Raw genomic sequence first — 25549 nt, 5'->3', positions numbered from 1 at the left:
ACGGTCATTTGAGCTTATCATCCATACCATGCATGCATTGTATTATTAGAGACCAAAATATAAAACAAAATGTCATACCATTGAAAATAGATGTCTTCTTCTACTGGCTTACTCTTCAAACTTCATGGAATACGCCAAGATGTATGATTTTGAGATCCTTCTCGCTTCCATTTTCCTTTTACCTCATGTGCATGTTAAGATATAAACCTGTTCATACACTAAATGCACACATGAGATATAGATGCTTTGTCAACATCAAAATAGGGATCAGACTCAAAAAGTCAACACTTATTTTCCCTCCACTTAAGTCTGTTTAGTGTCAATCTTGGAGTTACCTTCTTGGAGGTCTGCTTCTGTGTATGGGGGGAGGCACTATTGTGTGTATTCTCCCGAGTGTTGGTAGTTTGGCACTCGTGGGTGTGCCTCTTGAGGAATTGGCTCCTACTTTTGAGAGCCCTGCAAGGTTGCTACAGTTTTGAAGCTTCAAGCACTTCTTTCTGCCTTGGTCTATGCTTCCTTGCTTTCAAAATGCTATCCTTCTCTCCTTCCCCAATTTTATCTCTAAATTGCTTAATTCTCGCCCCCCTTCTCTCCGTGTGAGACTCCCTATTTATAGGGAGTCTAGGCAAGGTCCAATTAGCGCTCGATTGCTTTTATTCCAGCAAAAATTCGTTTAACAAAAATATGTTCCCCCTATTCCTACGATTTGGTTAATTCTCCAATTAATGGAGATTCGGGCAACGAGAGAGAGATAAGGTAATATTTCAACAAATTGCAATCTCTCTATTGTGCACATATTTATTTTTAATTTTTATTTAACATACTTTTGTTCTTTTTCTTTCTAATTTAGTGGATAGGACCTTCGAAGATGCTTCAGAATATGCCCGCGAGCTCAACTGGAGATTTCGATTTGATTTTTTATTTCCTTGTATTTCCTTTGTACGCACTTTATTTCTCTGTATTTTTCATGTATGTATTGTGCCTTATTTCCCTGTATTTCAGCATCTCCATGTACTTCCTTTGCATTTCCTTTGTACATTATTTACATTTCAGCACTCGCTGTATTTCATTATATCTCCTAGCTTGGGCACATTCCCACTTAATAAAATATTTCAGTCTATTATGCACGCTTGACCCTTGTTTGTGTATAAAACAATAGGATTTAAAAAGTTCAATAAATTAACCTATTTTGACAAAAGATTTTGAAAATTCCTAAACTCACTTAAGTTCCCTGAAATAACTAGTTAATGACACTTATGAATGGAGAAACAAATTAAATAAAACCTGATTAATTTGGGAGCTTATGAATAGTCCATTAATAATGCACAACCCCAACCTTTAAAATATGGACTTACTCAATTTAGAACCCCTATTTTATAATTAAAATGACCTTGAAAAAATTAGGGTGTCTAGACCTGCCCATCTTTATAGGCATTGTTACTTGAAAATGATAGTAGAGATTATTCCTCTATTATTTTGTAGCAATAAGACTATAAAGATAAAAGACGCCTATTTTTTCCAGGTTAGAGCACATGCTTTCAAATGACTAGGCTTTTGATCATCGAGATGAAACACCTTACCTCAGAAAACTTTGTGAGCTATTAGTAGTTAGTAACTTTTGGTTAGAGGTTAGTGGTTAGAAGGGACCCACAAAGGGTTGAAGATAACGGACCTGCGAAGGGTTAACCTAGAAAGACCACAGAGGGTTGAAGATGACTGCTCAGGTATAGGATCCCGAGAGCCAAAGATGACTGCTCAGGCGTAGGATCTCGAGAGCCAAAGATGACTACTCAGATTTGGGAACAAAGCCACATGCCTCCAAGATAGCTGGACATTTCCAAATGGAAGATGACTACTCGAATTTGGGAACAAAGCCATATGCCTCTAAGATAGCCAGAGCATTTTTTGATGGGGAATATGACTAATCGGATTTGGGAACAAAGCCATATGCCTCAAAAATAGCAAAAGCATTTCAAATTGGAAGATGACTACTCAGACTTTGGAATAAAGCCACATGCCTCCAAGATAGCCAGATCTTTTTCCTAATTGGGAAGATTACTACTCTGATTTGGGAGTAAAGCCACATGCCTCCAAGATAGCTGGAGCATTTCTAATTGGGAGATGACTACTCAGATTTGGGAACAAAGCCACATGCCTCCAAGATAGTCGGAGCATTTTATATTTGGAAGATAACTATTCAGATTTGGGAACAAAGCCACATGCCTCCAAATGGCCAGAGGATTTTGAATTGGAATATGACTACTCGGATTTGGGAACAAAGCCACATGCCTCCAAGATAGACAGAGCTTTTTTTAATTGGAAGATAACTACTCGGATTTGGGAACAAAGCCACGTGCCTCTAAGATAGGCAGAACATTTCTAATTGGAAGACGACTACTCGGATTTGGGAATAAAGCCACATGCCTCCAAGGAAGCTAGAGCATTTTCTAATTGGAAGATGACTACTCGGATTTGGGAACAAAGCCATATGCCTCCAAAGATAGCCAGAGCATTTTCTTTGGGATGTTTTTTAATGTTTGATTTTAACTGGGCCCATGAAGAGTTGATTTTGAAGGAACCTACAAAGGGTTGACTTGAATATGACCCGCAAAGGGTTGACTTAAATATAACCCACGAAGACTTGATTTTGACAGAGCCCATAGAGGGACCCACAAAGGGTTAACAAGAAAAGACCCGTGAAGGGTTGATTTTAAAAGGACCCATGAACGGGTGATTTTGAACGGACCCACGAAGGGGTGATTTTGACTGGACTCATGGTGGGTTGATTTTAACAGGACCCATGAAGGGTTGACATGAAAAGACCTGTGAAGGGTTGACTTGGATAGGACCCACGAAGGATCGATAAGAAAGAGACCGCGAAAGGGTCAATGGGAAGGGGACCGTGAAAGGGTCAAAAGGAGTGGGACCACGAAATGGTCAATGGGAATGGTATTGCAAAAGGGTCAATAGGAGTGGGACCATGAAAGGTTAAATAAGCGTGGGACCACAAAAGGGCTAGTAAGAGTGGGACCTCGAATGGATCAATAGGAGTGGGACCGTGAAAGGGTCAATATAAGTGGGACCGCAAAAGTGTCAGTAGGAGTAGGACCATGAATGAGTCAATAAGAGTGGGGCCACGAAAGGGTCAATAAGAGTATGACTGCAAAAGGGTCAATAAGAGTGGGACCACGAAAGGGTCAATAGGAGTGGGACCGCGAAAGGGTCAATAGGAGTGGGACTATGAAAGGCTCAATAAGAGTGGTACCGTGAAAGGGTCAATATGAATGAAAATAATAGAATCATTGAGATAGTCAAGACAATTTGGATGAGACTACTTGAATGAACAAGATAGTCAAGACAGCTTGGAGGAGATTTAATGCCTTAGGTTCAACATAGACAACACAATTTTGGATATTTAGACCAATTCTACAGCTTTAAGGTGGACAACACAATTTGAACCCGAATGCCGATGCCCTAGTTCCAAAGTAGACAACATTATTTGGACATGGGGGCTTATACCCTATTTCAAAGTTGACAACTCACTTTTGGGAATGGAATGCTGATGCCCTAGTTTCAGAGTAGACATCACAATTTGGACCTGAGGGCCGATGCCCTAGTTTCAAGGTATGCAACACTATTTGGAATAGAGGGCTGATGCCCCAGTTTCAGAATAGACAACACAACTTTTGAACTAAAGGCTAGTCAACTCAATCTAGATTTGAGGGTCAATGTCCCAATTTTAGAGCAAATGACTCGATTTGGACCTAGGTTAGTGGCCCAGTATTTGGACTTAATAAAACAATGATTGATTACATTGGGATGAAAGGAGATGAGGGTGACTGAATTATGCTATATTATGTATGCATGTTGCTATATGTATGCATGTTGGAATGCAAGGATATGTGTGATATGTACGACATGTATGCCTGCTGGATATGTATGACGTGCATGCATACTAAATGCAGGAATATGTATGACGTGCATGACATGTGCGCACGCTGCGTGGCATAAGGATATGTATGCATGTTTTCTTTTTCTTTTTTATGCAATGCATGAAGTGCATGACAGTGTACGAACTTTTTTTTCTCCAATGCGCCTATAATCAACAAACCAAACTTTGATTTTGGCCATATTTTGAGTTCCAATTTGGCATGAAAGCCTCTAAATCTGTTCCCTTGAAACTCAGCCTGACATCTCCCTCAGTAAACTCATTTGTGACTGATCTTGTCCATCTTGCATTTTCTCAACGAGGACCATTTTTGGATTGCATCAATTGGAAATTTAAAAATAAATATGCAATCAGATAACTCAATCTCATGAATGGAATACTCAAACTTCCTTGCTTTTACTTGCACTTCTGTGCTTGTTTAATAGAAAACAACTTTACCAGTACTTAGTAGCTCTGTTACTAGCTTAGAGAATCACATCAATGGGTAAACCCTCCTTTTTCTTTTTTCCTTTTCTCTTTTTATATCAGCCTCCTAACCATAACGCCTTCTAGCACCAATTGGTTTTAGAAGAGCTGGTAGTGCCGATCTTGATAAGTGGCATCAGAGCGTGGTTGCAGGTTGGAGCGACCTAGGTAGCTGCTATGGGAGAGATTATCATTGAGAATTCCACTTGTGATTTTGTGCCACATTGGAAAAATTGAGTGGATGATGGGTGCTTATATACATGGTTGGGCCCAATACCCAATAGGCTTAAGCTTTTGGGTCAAGTTGGTGTTCACTAATGTATACTAAGCCCACCCATGGGCTCCTTTAGTCCTAACAAGTGGTATCAGAGCCGACGATTTGGTTCATAACTCTGGGTGAGTGACATCATAAAAGTCGAGACATGAAGCTAATTCTCTTCATGTTCTAATTGTTAGAGAACCAAGTCTTTGGTCGAGGCCAATAAGGATCATCTAGGCTAGGGATGGATCCGAATAGGGTCAAGACATGAGAGGTAAATTTGGTTTGGAGGCACGTGGAATGCAATTCGACACATGTAAGGCATTTGTGGTAAGACCCACTTGAGCAACAGTAGGAGAATTGGGCTTACACCCAGAAGGGAGACAATTTCCGTTGAAAGGGGAGCAATTGGAACTCACAAGTAAAGGGAGTTTGTTGAGAATTCCACTTGTGAGTTTGTCCCACATTAGAAAAATTGAGTGGATGAGTGGTGCTTATATACATGGTTAGGTCAAAGACCCAATAGGCTTAAGCTTTTGGATCAAGTTGGTGTTCACCCATGTGTATCAAGCCCACCCATTGGCTCCTCCAATCCTAATAAACTAGTGTTTTATCAAGTAGTCTGATCAATATTTCAGTCTCTGGGTGGACTTTAAGATTCGGGATGAAATGTAGGTTTAAGGATTTAAGTTTCAAGAAGAAAAATGAAACTAAGACTCAAAAATACCATTCCATAATAACATTTTTTGCTCTAGTTTTTGGGCTGATTGTTTGCAAAATATTGACCAAACTTGTTACTTGAACAAGTTGCCTATGTACCTTTTCCAGATCAGGTCATTACGTTGTTCAGACTCAACATCGAGCTTCACAATTCATCCGAGACAACAATATATACCAATCTGATCAGGACTTTTATTTGGATAGTAATGTAGGCTAGGGTATAAAGGTCTAATAAGAAAGAGATATAATAAGGCTCAACTTTTATGAAGGGTAATCATTAACCAAGGATCACATTTGAAGCATGTTCCTTTCTTTTCTTCATTCTTTACTTTTCCTTTACTTCTTCATTCGCTATGCTTTTTGCTTTTCCTTTTTGTGAAGGAATTTTAGCATTATTTTCATTTGGACTCCATTTGGGACTAATTTTTTGAAACTGCCCCAGTGTGGGGTGTGATCTTTTGACGAGTTAATCAAGAATTGAATTTTTTAGGCTCAAAAGGGCTTGCAAGGGATTTCTTCTTTTACTTTCTTTTGGGTAATAGAAAAATGGTTCTGCCATCCTTTTGATAGTGACCATTGCCTCAATGACATGTAAAACACTAGGAGACCCAAACCTAGCTTAAAGTTTAGGTGAACTGACTTTTAAGAAAAAAAACTAGTTTATCATTCAGACTCAAATGAGTTAGCAAATGGAAAATCAATATTTGTTTTTTTTTTTTTTAGGAGTGCTGGGTGACCAAAGATGGCCACCCTTCATTTGATCATAATATAATCATCCTACTTTTAAGACACCAATCAAAACTTAGATAACAAAGACAAGAGACATTGTTCATCAATTTCATCGAGCAAATGTCAAGCTTGATAAGTCATTTGCGTCTAAGAAACTCTTCATTGTTTTGAAATCAACAAGGCTCCTTGACAATATCTTGCAGTGAGGTCCTTAGTAAACTTCAACTTGGAGGCTTTCCCTTCATCACCTCTTTTTTATGCCCCATTAAATAGATTCCTTTGTATTGGAAAAATTATTCCCTATATTACTTACACGAAAGAAAAACAAAATTTTGACAAAAGGGTGACAATCCAAGAAATATTTGATGAGATGAAACTAAAATGCATTTTTATTTCATTCAAATTAAAAATAATTAAAACAAAAAGGAATTATAGAAGCATCCCTCTTAGCACATGATCCATTTTCCACCATTATTTCTGATTCTAAATTTGAATGCTAGTCAGTCCTTTGATCTAATGGTATTAATCGCACCCCTGCTTTGATTAGGCAACAAATTCTCATGTATATCGGGCTCTTTGTCATCAAATTCCAACCATCCAGTGTCTCTCAATGTTTGTACTTTGTTTTTAAATGCCTAGCAACTGTCAATAGTGTGGCCAGGGGAATTAGCGTGATATGTGAACCGTGGATTTAGGTCGTACCATTGCGGGAGGGGATATCGTATGACCATTTCGGGGATGGTCGAGACGATCTTTCTTTCGAATAATTGGGGGAATAATTTTGAATAGGACATAGGAATTGGCTCGACTCTTCTAAAACCTCTTTCCCGTGTCTGGGCGTATTGTTGTCTTGATATTGATATTTGCTCAGGGGAAATAAATTGAGGTCGTGCCTTACTTGCCAATATTTCCTTCTGGTATGGGTGACTTTGCACTATCCTAGCCTGGTCTTCCTTCTTTTTTCTGACCCATTTTGAAGAGCATTGTTTTGACCCTATTTACTTCACATTTCTTATATTGACTACTTCTTCAACCTGCTTTCTGGTGATTCCCAAATCAGCGAAATTTTGAGGAGGGCCTCTAATAAGATGGTCAAAATATGGATCTTTGAAAGAGTTGTTAAATGGATAAGCTGCTTTTCCATTTTCAACCGGAGGATAGCTCCGTGCTGCTATATTTTTCCCTTGATAAGAGTATTCGCTCGCCTTCTTCTCCATATTCCACGACGTTAACCTGACTGGAGCTATATCATGCTATATTGAGTGATAAAAACACGAGCTAAATCCCTCCATTTGTGAATTTTTACTCGACTATACCATCTTAGAGCTTCCCTAATCAAACTATCTTAGAAATAGTCGATGAGCATATTATCATTGTCAGAATGTGCAGCCATCTTCTTGAAATACATCGTTAAATGAGCTAACGGACATTTGGACCCTTTAAACTTCTCAAAATTTGGGATTTTGACCTTTGAGGGTAAAATCAAATTCAACACTAAATAAGGATTAAAAGTATCCACCAAATTAAACATGTTTTCTTCCTCCATAGCTTACAACTGTTCTTCCCTTATTTCATTTTCACAAATCATTTCTGAACTAGGGGTTTGTTCTTTATCTGTTTCTTCAGCTATTTCCCCTTCTTAGATATCAAGATTGACGATAGGCGGTGCTTGGACACTTCTCTTTTGTTGGAATCCCTAGTTCTAAGTCCTTACAATAAATGTGTGTAAGCTTGGGCCCAAGCAAATTAACAACTTCACCGATTGTGATGATGGATCCTCACTAACAGGTGTAAATTGTGGTGGCAACAAAGGCTCGCTTTCAACCGCATGTGTAATGACCTGAAATTTCTGCTATATTTTTTTTCCTCACAAAAATTATCATAATAACTTTGATACTAATGTATACTAATCAAGTCAAAGTCCACTTGGACCCATAGGTACCGGGGCTATACATGTCTATACATATATATCGTCTATGCAACGAAAACTATAATTTACACAACCACATATATATATATACAATTCCAGAGTTTTACTATGTCCATAAATACACATATATTCATCCCCAAAAAGAACAATAATATCCTAGAATCATAACCCTAAAAGTCCATCCTCAACACAATCCCCACAACTTACCCTTCAAACAGGGTAGTATAAAAAAGACCTCCTCTACCATGAAGCTCGGTGTGCTCTTCTATCTGGGTTTCTTGAAATATTTTTAATGCTGGGGTGAGACACCTCTTAGTAAAGGATATAAACTAATATTAGTGTGTGGCAATGCAAATATCATTGTAATATAAATATATACTGAACATGGTATATTATACCTATTAAATAGGGAAAACTTGTACATAATTCACTGCATTTGACAAAACTAATTAAACTATTCTGTATAAATCTATACAAATCATATTTGATATAACATATGTATTCATAAAAAAAAAACATCTGCTATATCTGCATAATACTGAAATCACACCCTGGATGGATAGTTAGCTAATATCATGTATTAACCCCACATGACTGGGTTGTGCAGCTCGTAGGCGGGACCTAGCAATGGTTGGCTTACTACGCTAAGTCAATTGAAAATTTTGTAAGTACAATTGGCTTGCCCAACCTGTTCGGATTTCCAGGGGGCAACTACTCCCACGCTGATGCACAATTGACTATCAAAACTCCCACACTCTATTTGAGATGTGTGGTAGCATTGTCTAAACTAGTAGCTACAGTACCGTGCTCTGAATCTAAATTAAGCCATCTGGGCACTGCTATCATATAATACATTTCTCATAATATATTTCTGAAATAAAATCTAGCTTTTACGTATATTTGAATAAAGGTTGTCATTTCATAATTTCTAAGTAAACTTCATATTAAAACTAATCACGACATCTGTGCCGGCTAAATATCTCAGCATCTGAGCCGGTTGAATAATACGACATCTGCGCTGACTAAAAGTTATAGCATCTGCGCCAACTGAATTTTATAATATATGTGAAAATACAATTTTTGTACTGTTTATAACTTTTATGAAAACTGTCATTAAAACATGCTCGTTATATGTTTTTATGAAATATTCTAACATGCTATTAGCTGCAGTAAAAATCTATACTTATTGCACACAGAAGTGAATGCTATACTATATCATATTATCTGGCCTAAATATACATATTTTTCTGTCAAAATAATATTAAATATGTTTTTTAAAGTTTCCTCAGTTCCATCTCAGTATTCCCAAAACTATACATAATTTCTAAATTAAAAACTAAATATTGAATAATGCTTTTCTAAAAATACTTGACTTAGTTTATCCCCTTATCGGTTTCCTAGGAAACCTGCTAAAATCCTAAATCACGCATACGACATCCCAAAATTCCAAACCTTGAAATCAGATCAACCCTAGTTTAAGCAACTCAAACCATAGTATATTAACATCTACTACATTTCCTGGGTCCAAAAATACCTAATACTCATGAAAACCTTAAAATAGTTCACTTACCCTAATTTTTGGGTGGAGCCCAAGAACTCCAAACCAAGAATCTGCTCTGGCAAAGTTCTAGAGAATTTCCCGAGGATCAACGTGGTAACCTTTGATCTTCAAAATGGGGAAAAATGGAGCCGAAATTGTAGAGAGAAGGTAGGGTGCCCGAAACATAGAAAGAAGAGTAGAAGAAAGTAGATTTTCTTGCTAAAAATGTGATTTTTGCATGTATATAGATGGTGGCCAACGTGGCTTCTCCGGTGAGACACGTGTACTTGTTGATGAACAATGATGAACCATTGAAGGGTGTTCATCAAAAAAGATAATAAATTCATCAATGAACTCTTAATGGACTGAACTCCCTGCTCTTGGTATCTTCTCATTGAAAAGATCTAAAATGGCGTTCGTCGACTAGAACCCTGGGTTCGTCGACGTACTCTGGCTGACGCTCCTCAATAAAATTCCTTTTCCTTCTTTCCTTTTCCTGTATTATTTATTGCTATTATTTTTCCCAGGTCTCTTCAACATGTTTTGGAGGTTGCGTAGTTTCGTTCAAAAAGGTGGTTATCTCCAGTAACTTATCCATCTGATCGTTAATCTTTTGAACATCTTGATGGATATCCTCGTGATTTTTCTCAAGAGCTCTTATAAGGCTTTCTAAATGCTTCCATATGATTCTAACCCTTTGCCAAAAGTTTAAAATGATGTATAGAGATTGTCTGGCTCTGTTTGATTAAGGAACCCCGAATCTTGATTTTCACACCTTGGCATACTGGTTTTACAGACAATTGGAATGTGAGCATTGAACCATTGGAGAAGAATTCTTATGCATGGCTATGCGTGAAATTATGCATAAATGCAATGCAACCTAGATAACCATTTGGCTAGAATTTTGGAATGACCTTGGGACTAATCTGCTTTTCCCTTTTATGGATGCAAAGTACTTTGGGAGATAAGATTTGAATCTTTCATGAATGAATTGGGCTTTTCCAGAATCTTGGCTAAGTAGTATGGATACCTAAAATGGATGCAAAATGCATGACACAATATAAAGTATTTCAAAAACATATATACAAAGGACTGGATTAAATCATGTGGAGAAGGATGAGGATCCTGTCCCAACCCAAGGTAGATGCATATATTTTAGAGGGTTTTCTCACAGCTCTAACCTAGGGAGGGAATCCTGTGGATAAGTATGTGTGGGTAGGCTCTAATTCCTATTGACAATAGGTTTCCAGCATAAGCCCCATCCTCTCCTGAAGTGTTCGGACAAAGCTCAAACTAAGAGAGTGGTTTGCGGGTCCTAACAAGCTCGACTATGAAGGGGAAAATGCTATTGCACTCCTTTATAATCCTAATAGGTTGAGCCCGGGTAGAAGGCATATGAAAGTGAGTGTGAATTCATAAGCCTGGTCTATTCCCACATCCCCCACATGCAATATTCAGATATAATACAACACTTGAAATACATACAAGCAATCAAAATATACTTTTCACAACAGGTACAAATAAGCATTCAAATATTCACCGGTATGTAATATTAACAACATGGAAGGGAGTAATTAAAGGGCTATTAATTTTGAAATTTGGATAATTAACAATTAATTACTAGCTTGGCTCTTTAATGTTCCCAGCAGAGTCGCCAAACTGTTGTGACATCCTAGGTGCACGAGTGCCTCGAGGTGGTCAAATGAAAAATGATTTTTTTATTTTTGAGAAAAATTGAAGCGGAGTCACCACTAACCTTTTGGAGTGTGATTAGAACACATGATTTTCACCAAATTAAGGGTAAAATCGGTCTGCGTATACCAAAGTAGGATTCAAGAGTTTGGTTATGTGTGGGGATGGTACTAACACCCCCTACACACTTGTTCTTTGAGCAGTACCTAATTATTTGAAAATTATCCCATTAAATTTAACAGCCTTCTATTTTACTTCGTTTGAAGACTCACAAAACACCAATAAATCACACAAGTATTCACATTTTTTTTACATAGTATACTTATACTAATTGATGAGTCCATAAAAATACATGATTTTAGACCATCATTTACCTTTGTTTATCCCCATTTTATTATGTATTCACCCTCAGTTATCATTGTTAAGAGCTATGCAAAGTTTGTTTGTCTTTTCAAGTAAAATAGGTTAAAACCATGGTGTTAGACATTACAAGAAGCCATGGAGGATTTGGTGGATTCAAAGCTTAAATTCAGATGTTCAACCAAGAACTAGAAGCTTTACATCATAAATAGATAAGAAGATGATGCTCGACCACGTGGCGCGACTAGAAAACCACAGGGACAACTTAGTCTTCCACTGCAAACTCCAAGGTTTAGACTGAGATCAGAATGCTACAAGATTTGATCAAGTATGCAACCAAGTGACACCTTGAAGCGACCATGTTGAGATACTGAGACATAACTGAGATTCGAAAATAATGAGAGTCTCGAGGAAGTGTTCGACCAAGCGACCTTTCGAGGCGACTATGTCGAGATACTGAGATTTCCTGAGGATCGAGATACTGCAAGTCTTGACCATCAACTCGACCATCAAGAACCTAATGCTTGAAGATTTCTAAGACATTGAAGATTCGGTTGACAACGACAATCTACAGCGCGAGATTTGTTGTAAACTTTCCTAACTTGTAAAACAACCCTTGTAAATCCTAGAGCCTATAAGTATTCGCTACTAACACAAGCTTTAGGTTCCTCTTTGGCCACTCTTAGGTTAATGATAGACCTAGAAAGTCATTGAGAGCCAAGTTAGAATAGGAGTAGAGTAGTTTTGGTTCGTGTATGGAGTGTCTGATAGCCTGTGACAACCGGAGGTGTTCATACAAGAGTCGTGTATATTAGGATCTTCTTTTGTACTTCTTGGCGTTAGTGATAGACGTGATGATTGCAAAGGGATGATGTTTTTACATGCTTTCATTTAGAGCTTTCCTTTACTGTTTTCATTTATGATTTAGATTGTGATAATGTGTAGTGACAAGATTAGCACTTCTACTGCTTCAGTTAGGTACACGTATTAGGCTACAGTCTCCTATAGAGGTTCTCGTGATCATTGTGTTAGAGTATACTTTGGTTCCTGACCGTGCTTTGGACGGATGGTGCACCTTTGCAAATTTATACCCTTAAATAGCTCCTTAGATTGTTTAGTCGGGTTCTAGTTAGTTTATTATGGTAAACTTATTGAATATGGAGTAAGAAGAACAACATCCTAAACTATACTCATTTCTAAACACAGCTTTATAAGAGTAAAGTTAATATATATTTACTTGCTTTCATTTAATTGTTTTCCAGTAGTTGGTTAGATTTCACCCGTTGAAAAATACCACCTTTTACTTCTTTTTTCATAACAGGGCTATAGTAAACTAACCTGGAAGTGGTTTAATAACTGCGCTTTAAGTCTCCGTGGATCAATACCCGACTTGTCCACTTTCTATTGAACTTGGGATAGTTAGGTTTTATAAATATTATTTTTGGTAGTTAAAGACCCAAGCTTTGGCGAGCCTACCAAATTTTGGCGCCGTTGCTCGGGACTTGACTACGGTTATAAGCCAACTTCCGCTTTAGAGTATTATTGCCTTGTTCTTTTGCTTTGTTCTCCTTTTGTTTTTACTTTCTTTGTTAATTTCTATTTTCCTTATTTTGTTTTCTATTTTTGAAGTCTGAATCTGTGTGCTTACACGTGTGTATGTTTGGTCCGCGTTCTTTGGAACCCGAGATAATTCCCATAGATCTTCAGATTGAAAAATATCGTAGATCCCTTAGGAAACCTATCTCTATTTCGGAGAAGGCTGAGTCGTTTGAACTGAAAGCAATGGCCAAAGATAACCCTCTAGTTCTCGCTGAACGAATCCTAGAACCCCATGCTCCCCACGTACGTGTGGTGGAAGAGCAACACCTTCGCCCTCTTAGGGACTACTTTGAACCTAATGCATACACATCACCGTATTGCATCTGGTTCTCGGATGTTCAGGCGACACAATTTGAGATAAAGACTTCAATCATCGCGATGTTGCCCAACTTTCATGGGAACTTGAGAGAAAATCCTTATTAGCATCTAGATGAATTCTTGGAAATTTGTCCCACTATCCGCATCCTTAATTTCAGTGATGATGCTCTCTATCTTAGGCTCTTCCCGTTCTCTTTGAAGGATAAAGCCAAATATTGGCTGACATACTTAGAACTGAACTCGGTGACCAATTGGGCCACCATGCAACATGAATTTCTTAAAATGTACTTTCCAATTGGGAAGACTAACCAGCTTCGGAGAGCCATCACAAGTTTCTCACAGATGGATGGGGAACTCTTTTTGGAGACTTGGGAGTGCTTTAGGGACCTGCCCCGTAAATGCCCACATCACTAGGTACCCAAGTGGTAATTAGTCCAAACATTCTTCAAAGGGTTGGTTGAGAGAGATTGGTCCATGGTTGATGTGTTGTGCGGAGGTACTTTCCTCACTAAGTACGAGAACGAGGAATAGATTCCCTATGAAAATCTGGCTAAAACTCTCAACAGTACATGACTACCACCCGTAGACTACCTAATCCATCAACTTCTAAACCTATTGGAGTTTACGAGTTAGCCATGAGCTAGGGCTTAGCTCCTACTCTGCATGCCATATCTAAAAAGCTGGATCAATGACCGTAAACAATAGCGTATGCAGAGATATATGCAATCTGCTCTGACCCTTCCTATACATGTTATAATTACCCACACGCGCATTCCCCACCTGAGCATGGGCATGAGAAAGTAAAGGTCACCCACAACTAGTATGATAAGCCCTCTAATGACACGTATTCAAACACGTACAACCTTGGGTGGAAACAACATCATAACTTCTTGTGGAGGCCACAAGTTTCGGGTTTTCGAGCCCAAAGACCTCCAAAAGCTCTGAATTCTTTGCCTCCACAACCTTACTAAAATCTCCAAAGTCATTCTGATTCAGCCCCCAAATTTTCAAACGCCCAGTAGCCATCACCCTCACAACCAAAGTAAGACACATTTCAAGAGATGGTGCTGAGGTCCCTTATGAATATTGAAGCTGATCGCCAAGCGGATCGGCAACTCCTTCACTCTTACTCCCAATCCATTGTGAAGCTAGAAGCCTTTTTGGGACAACAAGCTGCCACCTTGAGTTGGAGAGATGAACACTAGTTGCCAAGTCAACCTATAGTAAATCCTAAGGGACAATATGGCGTATAATGTTAACCAAACGCTGGTCTCTCATCATATTCTGAGTAGGCCCAGGCAGTAACCACATTTCAAAATGGCACACTGACAATTGAACAAGGCAAGGAGCAACTGAGCATAGGGGAGACCCAAGATGAAAAACTGGAAGCACCCAACACTAATTCATGCACTCTTTCTTCTTCTAGTCAGGTACAAAGACCATTGAGTCTCACACCTACCACCAGAAGAACCACACCTCATTTCGCCCCCCATAGGGCTCTTCACGGCTACCCAGTGACACATCCGATAGCTCCATTTGCACCCTCTATATTTAGGAAAGAGGCTTCCACTGAGTCCATTTGGGACATGTTTAAACAAGTGAGAATGGATAAGCCTCTCCTCGATGACATTAAGAAATCACTTATGTTCATAAAATTCCTTAGGGACTCATCAATGCAGGGGAATAATCAAGGGTGCACATGGATGGTTTGGTTAAACAAGTTGAGCATATGAGTTCCATAATACTAAAGCACCTTGTTCCTAAACTAAAAAACCTTAGCTCATCTACTATTTTGTGTGTAATTGGCGATTACACCATTGATGGGGCCCTTTTAGATTTAGGAGCAAGTGTGAATATCCTTTCATACTTAGACTATCAAAAACGAAACTTGGGAGTGTTGCAATCCACCTCGATTTCTTTTTACCACACTGATCGATCTCTTAAGCAACCCCGACGTGTAGTAAAAGACATGGTAGTCAAGGTGGGAGATTTCCATTATCTTATTGATTTCATCATTTTAGACATGGAGACTTCCACAAACTTGATCCCTGTCCTTTTGAGACAATCATTCCTAACCCACGGCTAATGCCTGCATTCAATGTAGGATGGTGATCATGGACATCTCATGGGGCCATAAGAAACATAGGTTGAATATATTTAATGCTTCCTAACATCCTCTGAATGCCGCCGAAGCTATGGATGAAGACGTGATTGACAAAATTGTTAGGGAAGCAACTCCTTCAATGCTATGGCAACACCCTTGGGAAAGTACACTTCAACTTGACAGCCCTACCACTGCTAAATTTGTGGACCCTTTTGAGCAATTTATAATAAAACATAAGTGGGTCCCCAATTCTTAACATAAATTGGGGGAATACAACTTCAGGTGTGAGAAAGAAAAAAGAGAAGGCAATGCTTCTTTGGAACCAGGATGAGTCCAAATTAAGCTTCAAAGCGTCTCACTGAAGACAGTAAACTTAGCGTTTTCAGGAGGCAACCCAATAGTTTTTATTTTCTTTTTGAGTTCTTAGGGTAGTTAAAGGAGACTAACTAGAAGTCTGACTCCTTAGAGTAGGTCATGGGATATGTTTGGGATGTGATTAGCTGAGCGACCATTACATGTGTGGGCAACCTAGTCTAGCCTTTGTGCTGTTCTGAGCTTAGAGAATACTGAAAGGGTCGACCAGGTCTGCGACCAGCACTGAGCTAGGTGCGCCCTAGTCAAAATCACTGAGAAGTTGTTTAAAACAATTTTGATCCCAACTCTTCATCTCCTGCATCTTCATCACAGCTTGGGCGAGCATAGTCGCCCTCTTCTCGCCCTTACATCTAGAGCAAAACGTACCCACATTGCACTCCCTTGGTAATGTCTTCTCCTTTTGATTCATCTCTAGTATCCTCTCATGCATCATCTCAACCTGTTGCCAATAGCTGATGACTTCAAGCCTTGCCACGGTGAGGTTCTTCATCAAGGAGTCGGTAGAGTTCAGAAACACAAGAGGAGATGGTGTACATGGTACGAGCACCCCGCCGACGTCTACGACAGATACCACGACGGGGTTTGGCCTCATGACCAGAAGGGTCATCTCACTCTATAACGTTGTCATTTGTGGACTAGCCCTCCACCGACCTTCATGAAGTCTGGTTTCCCCACCCACTGCTATTCAAACAATTCCACCCTACCATGCCGTATATTCCACCATAGAAGGTCTCTGATCCTCTCACCACCGAGCTTTCGACCCCTATGATTGACCCACAACTATGGCCATACCCCTTTCAAACATATCAGTCCCTCCCGCCAAGAACCATGTTTGATTATCCGAGGCCACTCCAGGCTCTACAACCATGGCGGACTCGACCTCCACTCTCTCTCTGCTGGCTTCTGTACCTGCAGGAGATGGCACCTACTCGTGATGCAACATTAGCCAAGCCACTGATAATTTCACCTGATTCAGATTCTAACTCTAATTCTGTCTAAAATGAACATTGCTGCGTCATATACTATTGGGTCTTGTATTGTGCTTTTGCGGCACATTTTTCTTTGTTATTCTTTTCTTTTCTTTTCCTTCTTCACACCATGTTTTTTATTGGAAAATCCAATTAATTGTAATGTTGTCACTTGATTGTATTACTTTTTGATATGAATGAAATGTACATGGGGCTTTTGGCCATTATGTATCTTTCGTGCTACAGTGTATCTAGATGCATGCTAGTATGATATTATATTTTGTAGGTACACTGTTTGTTTTTACTGGCACCATGCACTGTCCTATTCCTTGCCCGAGTTCTATTTTTCTTTCAACACTTCAATGAGGACACTGAAGTTCTAAGTTGGGGGTAGGGGGTGGCATACTGCATGGCACATTCATGCACAAAAATGACACAATTTTAAATTTTTGAAAATAAATTCGAATGAACTATGCTAACATATTTTATAGCCTCTACATACACCTATATAACCTAATGTTACATGCATAAGTTTTTTAGCTATATGATTTCATTATGCTCACTAACAACGTAGTAAATCACTTATGTAGAGATCACATAACATGACCAACAACTTGATATTATAGGTTGTTGACTAGTGGTTTGTTCAGGTTAATACAATAATGTAAACTCTAGTATTTACATGGTACTTCACGGGGCTAAAAACACACTTACATGTGATTTGTAACACTTAGGGTTCTTTGAGAGAATTGAGAGAACAACCATGGCGACTATGACACATTGTGAGGTATTGTTGAGTCATTCGTTCATTGCTCAAGTTTTTGACGTAGAACTATGAGCATATAAAACAAAACTTTCCTTCTTTCTCTGGATTTCATTTGACAACTAGTCTTTTCCTCTTGTATATAAATTTAGGTCTTGTAGCTTGCTCGAGGCATAAAGGTTAAGCCCCCTTAGAGACTGACATGGACTCCTATTTGAACCACATTCTTATTGGAAACATGAAGACAATATAAAAGGTGATGATTGTTTCAGCTGACCATGCAAAGAAGGAAAATGAAAAAGAAAGAGAAACCTGAGCAGAGAAAAATGAAAACAAAAATATACACCTGCTCTGAGAAAAGATAAAAAGGTCAAGCTGAGGACACACACTACAAATCTGCATGCATGAAGGATCTTTCGACCAATGCATTTGACGAATTCACGCAAGTCTAGGAATACGTTCCTCTAAAGCACTCTTGGTTAAATGTGGCAAGTGAGTGAGAATATTGAGATACTGCAAGTATCAATGTACTTTGTTCTCGAGTGTGATACTGAATTTTTTGAAATATTTATAGCACTTGTATTGTCACACTTTATAGGAATTGTTTGGTATTGAATTTTGAAGTCCCTTAATGGTTGTTTGGTATATAAAGTTTGAGCACAAAAACTCCCAACTGCTATGTATTCTACTTCAGCGGTAAATAATGCTACATAATTTTGTTTCTTTGAAAACCAAGAAACTAGTGAGTGTCCTCGAAAGTGACAAGTCCCACTAGTGTTCTTTCTATCTATTTTGTATCCTGCATAATCCGCATATGAATAACTCATCATTTTGAAATTAGTTCCCTTTGGATACCATAAATCCTAGATCGAGTGTGAATAGCAAATATTTAAGTATTTGTTTGACTGTGATTTGATGTGATTCCTTAGGAGCTGATTGGGGCCTAGCACACATATATACACTAAACATGTTATCCGGTCTACTTGCTGTTAGGTATAGTAAACTTCCTATCATTCCTCAGAAATGTTTGGTATCTACTTGTTTTCCTTTTTCATCCTTGTCATGACTCGTTGAGGTGCTCATGGGAGTTCCTATGGGTTCGATTTCTTCCATATCAAACTTATTTAACATGTCTTTACTATATTTAGTTTGATTTATGAAGGTTTCATTTTCAACTTGTTTAATTTGTAACCCTAGAAAGTAATTTAACTCTCCCATCATGCTTATTTCAGACTCTCTTTGCATAGTTGTAGCAAATTCGTTACACAAATCTTCATGAGTTGCTCCAAATATAATGTCATCAACATAAATTTGTACTATAAGTATATCTTTATTTTTGGTTTTTAAAAATAGAGCGTTGTTTATCTTTCCTCTTGAAAAATTGTTTTGGAGTAAGAACTTGCTTAGCCTTTCATACCAAGCTCTAGGAGCTTGTTTCAATCAATATAAGACTTTAGTTAATTTGAACACATGATTTGGGTTTTTAGAGTCTTCAAATCATGGAGGTCGTTTTACGTAAACTTTTTCATTTATATAATCGTTTAAAAATGCACTTTTTACATCCATTTGGTGTAATTTAAAGTCTTTATATGCTGCATAGGCAAGAAGCATCCTTATAACTTCCATTCTTGCCACGGGAGCTAAGGTTTCTTCATAATCGATACCTTCTTCTTGATTATAACCTTGTGCTACTAACATGACTTTGTTTCTAATAACTACTCCATTTTCATCCTTTTTATTTCTAAATACCTATTTGGTTCCTATGATTGATTTATCTTTGGGTTTAGGTATAAGTTCCTATACTTGACTCCCTTCAAATTGATTTAGTTCTTCTTGCAGAGCTGTAATCCAAGAATCATCCTTTAAGGCTTCCTCAATGTTCTTGGGTTCATCTTGAGACAAGATAGTATAATGGTTACAAATATTTTTTAATGAGGCTCCACTGGTTATTCCTTTTGATTGTTCACCAAGAATTTGGTCTTTTCGGCGACTCTAAGCATATCTTCATTCTTTAGGTAGTTCTAGATTTTCTATGATGTTTTCATTTGAAGCTTCAGTATTGTTTTCTTCTTTTATCTCAATATCTTCTTCTTTTTGTGAGATTTCTTCTTTTTCATCAATCTTAACTTTATTGTCATAATTATTTGATTCATCAAACGTTATGTGTATTGATTCAATAATAGTAAGAGTCCTTTTGTTATAAACTTTATAAGCTTTACTATTTGTAGAGTAACCTAAGAAGACAATTTTGCATCGAACTTACCTAAATCATCTTTAGTATTAAGAATAAAGCATTTACACCCAAATACATGAAAGTAGGAAATATTTGGTTTTCTTCATTTCCAAAGTTCATATGGTGTTTTGTCTATATATGATCTAATAGATACCCTATTTAAAATATAACAAGCTATATTCACAACTTCTGCCCCAAAAGTATTTAGGTAGATTATTTTTCGTTTATCATGGTTCTTGCCATTTCTTGGAGGGTTCTATTTTTTCTTTCTACAACTCCATTTTGTTATGGAGTCTTAGGTGCTAAAAAATTATGGTTTATTCCATGTTCATTACCGAATTTATCAACATCTTTGTTTTTAAATTTTCTGCCTTGATCACTTCTAAAGTTAGTTACATTATAGCGTTTCTTATTTGCAATTTCTTGCATAAGGTGATTAGCATGTTACAAGCTTCGTCTTTGTTTGCTAAGAATAACACCCAAGTAAATCTTGAATAGTCATCTATTATTACAAAAGCATATTGTTTGCCCCCTAAGCTTAAGGCTCTAGTTTGACCAAATAAGTCCAGGTGCAAAAGTTCTAGGGGTCTACTAGTTGATATATACTTTTTCTTTTTGAAACTTGTTTTGACTTGCTTTCCCTTTTGGCATGCATCACACATTTTGTCTTTTATGAATTTAGCATTTGGTAATCCTTTTACAAGATTTTTCTTAGATAATTTGGATAAAAGATCCATACTAGCATGTCCTAGTTTCCTATGTCAAAGCTAACTCATTTCATTCATTGTAGCTAAACAAGTTATATTTTGATTTACTAAGTTCTCAAGGTTTATACAATATACATTATTTATCCTATGAGCTATAAACAAGGTTTTATTGTGCTTGGGGTTTTGAATAACACACTTTTCTTTCTTAAAATTTATTTCGAACCCTTTGTCACTTAATTGGATTATGCTTAAAAGATTGTGTTTTAATTCTTCTACCAATAGCACATTATCAATAGTGAGAGAAGGTTCTTTACCTATTTTTCCAATGCCAATAATTTTACCTTTGGCATTGTCGCCGAAGGTGACGTATCCCCCATCCTTTTGTTTTAATGTGGTGAACTTGGTCTTACCATCGGTCATGTGCCTTGAACACCCGCTGTCCAAGTACCATTTATCCGTTGATGGTGTTGTCCTAAAACACACCTACAATGAGGGATTCATTGTGTTAGTCTTTGGAACCCAAATTCTCTTCACTTTCTTTGAATTATTTTTAGTTCGATTATTTACTTTCCATTCTCCTTGAACTTTAACATATTTTCTTTTTAGTGGGCAATTGAACATTACATAACCCGTAGTCTTGCACATGTAGCGAGTAGTGTGTTCATGTTTTTTATTTGAAGAAGTACTAGACAAAATATCTCATGTACAATTTTTTACTCCTTTTGTTTGTTTTTCCATTATAACCTATCCCTTCTTTGTTTCCATTTAGTCTTTGTTGTCTAATCATGTTTTCAAAATTTTCTTTTCCTTTTGGTAAATTTAAATATAATTTTCTCTTTATCCTCCATTGATTTTTTAAGTTTGATTATCTCTAACTCTTTTTTATTTAAATCATCTTCTTTGTTTTTTCCTATCTCTTGATTAATTTCTTTTATTTCTTCTTCTAATTTTTCAATACAAGAATCTTTCTCCTTTTCACTAATTTTAGATGTTTCAAGTTGCTTCATTAATTCTTTATTTTGATCTTTCAAAGTTATGTTTCTTTTAGAAACTCTTATTAATCTTTTATGTAAAGAAAACAACTCAACTTGTAATTCCTTGTAAGAAGGCATACTAACGCAAGATTCGTCAAAAGACTCATTGTTAGATTTTGATGAGGAGTTATAGGAATTTACCTCTTCGTCATTTGCCATGAAGCATATATTCGCCATCTCTTGTTCAATTGACTCGTTTTCTGTTTCACTGGAGCTTGAATCATCGCTCCTTCTTTTTCCTCTTGTCTTTCTTGAGCAATGGGCAATCCGGCTTGATGTGCCCTGGTTTCTTATAGTGATAACATATAGGAGGTTCATTTTTACTTTTATTTTCTTTTCTACTTGTCTCTCCTTTTTCAGGTTTCTTTTTATTGAACTTTCTAGGAAACCTCTTATTCCTTTTATATAATTTGGCTAGTCTCTTGGTGATGAATGCTAATTCATCTTGATCTAAGTCGCTTGATTCACTTTCTTCTTCACTTGAGTTGTTACTAGAAGCTTTTAATGCAATGGAATTTTTATGCTTTGGTTCAGGATTTCTTTCCTTTAAAGTCATTTCATAGGTAAGCAGTGAACCTATAAGTTCATCTAGTGAGGTGGTTTTGAGATTTCTACGTTATGTGATAACAGTAGCCTTTGGTTCCCATATAAAGAAAAGACTTCTTAGAATTTTCCTAATCATTTCGTATGTAGTGTAGGTCTTTCCTAATACACTTAAGGAATTGATTATGTGAGTGAATCTGGTATACATACTCAAGATTGTTTCTTCTGAATTCATTTTGAATGCTTCATACTCATTTGTTAACATGTCTATCCTATTTTCTCTAACATCTATTGTTCCTTCATATGTGACTTCTAATTTGTCCCATCTCTTTTACTGTTTTGCAAGTCATGACCCTATTGAATTCATTGGCATCTAACACACAATACAAAGCATTTATAGTACTTGAATTTATTTGGAGCATCTTATAATCTATATCGTTCATATCCTTTTTCTCCTTAGGAATTTGCTTTCAACGTACTATCTTAGTGGGAATAAGGTCTCCATCCATAACTACTTCCCAAGCATTCCAATCCAAGTGTTGGAGATATATTTGCATTCTCTTTTTCCAAAAAGTACAGTTATGTCCACAAAAGATTGGTGGACTGGTTGAGGATGGGCCCTCATTTATGGGTGCTACTCCTATGTTCGCCATTTGATCTTTTTATAGTTTCTTGTTAGGAATTATTATAACGAGGCTCTGATACCAATTGAAATTGGAATAGTTTTCCCAATACGGGGGTGAATTGGGATTTATAAATTTTATTCCTCCTTATTTTTATTTTAAGAATTTATTTCCCTTTTTAATACTTTGATATTATAACAACAATCAATGCTCAACCACAATCACAAAATTTAATCAGAGTAATCACAACCAAAACAAAATATTCAACCACTTAATAATAGCCCTGTTGTAGTATTTAAAGCTTGCTGAATTTGCATAAGCCCCGTGTCAATAAACAACCTTCTTCCCAATGTTCAACTTTTAAATAAACTTTCAGGTTAATAAGTTAAGGATGATCAACCAACGTATTCCCTTTAGGTTTCTGCAATCAATGCTGATCAAACCAAAACAAATTAACTTCCGGTTTATTTAATAACTAAACACTTAGAAGTTTAATAAAGCATCCACACAATTTAATAAACTTTGCTAAAAAGTAGAGAGTAGGGAAGAGAGAAGAACACAAGATTTTACGAGGTTCGATTTCAACACAACCTACGTCCTCGCCCTTGGCAAAACCATAAAAGGATTCACTATCACCGTTCCTTTTCTAGGCACAACAATACTGATTACAACACTCCTTGGTTAAGGCTAGATCCTGCCTTCTCCAAACAATATTCCCTTGTTTGGTTCAACGATTCACCACATGAACCGTCTATCAATCTGTTACAAAGATTTAAACAAGATGTACAAGAATTGCTCCTCAAAGAGCTGATTAGTACAGATTGAAAACTATATACTTCAGTAAATCCACAATACGAAATTTAGTATTGAAGCTCTAGAATTTATCACCATAGGAATCTTTCAATAGATGAAAGAATTAACAATTGTAGCGCAATCTCGGTAAGAAAATCAGAAGGACTTTAGAGAATTTTGTGGATGTTGAGAGTAATAAAGAACTTTCAGAATTTCAGAGTGGTTCGAGAGAGTATGATTTATGATTTGAAATCTTGGTATGTAAATTAATGTATCTTGAGGATATTTATAGATGTAGAAAGGTTTCTTACTTGTTCCTCAAGTTTACTTGGAGTGGGGTCTAAGTTTAAGATAATTTGGGCTTCAAGTAATTGAAAATTTAAAAATATGCCCGTTGAGAAATTTGAATTTTACCGCGAGTCAGACGACTGTTTGCTCTCTGGTAGTCGTCTGTCCATATATTTCAAGCATATATTTCACAAATAGAAAGGTGGCAATCGGCTATCCTCGGGGTGGCAGTCGTCTGTCACTGATAAACTCTGTTTAGAAAATAATTCAGAATAGTGGCAATCGGCTGGAAAAACACACATAGACGTCTCATTTGTCACTGGCAGTCGTCTATCAAGAACTTGATAGCCGTTTGTCAGGCTTTTGACTTCTTAATTTTAGTCCTTTAATGTGTCAGTCATCTGTCCATAGACAGACAGTCGTCTGTCAAGTGATTATTTCTCATTTTAAGACAATTTTAATTTCTCTCCCTTTTGTTTATTTGGACTTAGAATCTCAATTTGATTTTCTTTGAAAGATAAGTTCCAAGTCTTTAAAACTATGGTCTCTTAGTATTTTGCCTAATGATCTTCAAAATGAATATTCATACATGAATCAACTTGAAATACTTACAAAACTTTGTTCTAAATTTTACACTTTGTTTTATTTTTGTTGCTGCTCTTTGATCTTTCAGACTTCTCTTAGTGTTCATCATAGATCACTTGTAGAGCTTTCCTTGTTCCTTGGTCCTTGTGAGCTTTCACAATAGGCATTTGAAGTTTTAGTTTTTTGAAATCATCTTTGCCTGAAATAGTATCACTTGGGAACACATTAGATTTCCTTACTTTGTTATCATCAAAATCAAGAGTTGTAAACCTAACTAGGCCGACAATTCTCTTCAAGTCTGCTGGAGTACATTGTTGGTTTACCAACTTGGGCACCATCCCAAAATATGGGTAAGTTGGTTATTTTAGGCTTTATAAGTTATTTGGTATTTTCGGACTGAGAAAAATGTATTAGGTGAGATAATATTGGAGTTTTGTTGGGAAAATGTAAACTTTAGGGTGTTGAGCTGGGAACACAACAAGTGCAGGTTTGGTTAAATTTGTGGGCTTCTCAATAAGTCGGGAAAGGGAATAAAGTAAGTCAGCATTTTTCATGAAATTATTTATTATTATACTACATTTACTTTCAGAAAAATATGTATGATATGGAACTGTGTTTGGGAAATACTGCTGTTGAATAAGGAAATGGTTTAAATAGATTTTATCAGGAAATATGATTTTAGTTTAGATTTTATTTTAGAACATTACTTGCACTTGTGTGGCATAAGTATGATTTTTCCATGAAAATAATGTTATGCCAAAATATTATGTTTTCTTCAGAATAAGCATGTTATGGTAGTTTTCAGAAAACCATAAAAACAGTACAGGAACTATGGTTTTTAATTAATATGTTAATAGTACAGAAATATCATAATTTAGTATGTTATGTTTTATGCTGGCGCAAATGCCGTGATTTATACTATAAGATATGCCAGCGCGGATGCCGTGATTTATACGATAAGATATGCCGGTGC

The 25549-nt window shown here is 37.0% G+C and overlaps 1 non-coding gene across 1 annotated transcript; it reads right to left on the bottom strand.

The window, feature by feature from the left end:
• Positions 1 to 13871: 13871 nt before the first annotated feature.
• LOC131167210 (small nucleolar RNA R71) lies at positions 13872 to 13977 on the bottom strand. Its single transcript, XR_009140065.1, has one exon. It is a non-coding gene; the product is annotated as a small nucleolar RNA R71 (small nucleolar RNA).
• Between the last annotated feature and the right edge of the window lie 11572 nt (positions 13978 to 25549).

Source organism: Malania oleifera, chromosome 10 (assembly GCF_029873635.1).
Source record: "Malania oleifera isolate guangnan ecotype guangnan chromosome 10, ASM2987363v1, whole genome shotgun sequence".
NCBI lineage: Eukaryota > Viridiplantae > Streptophyta > Magnoliopsida > Santalales > Ximeniaceae > Malania > Malania oleifera.
This window is presented reverse-complemented; position numbering and strand designations above follow the sequence as displayed.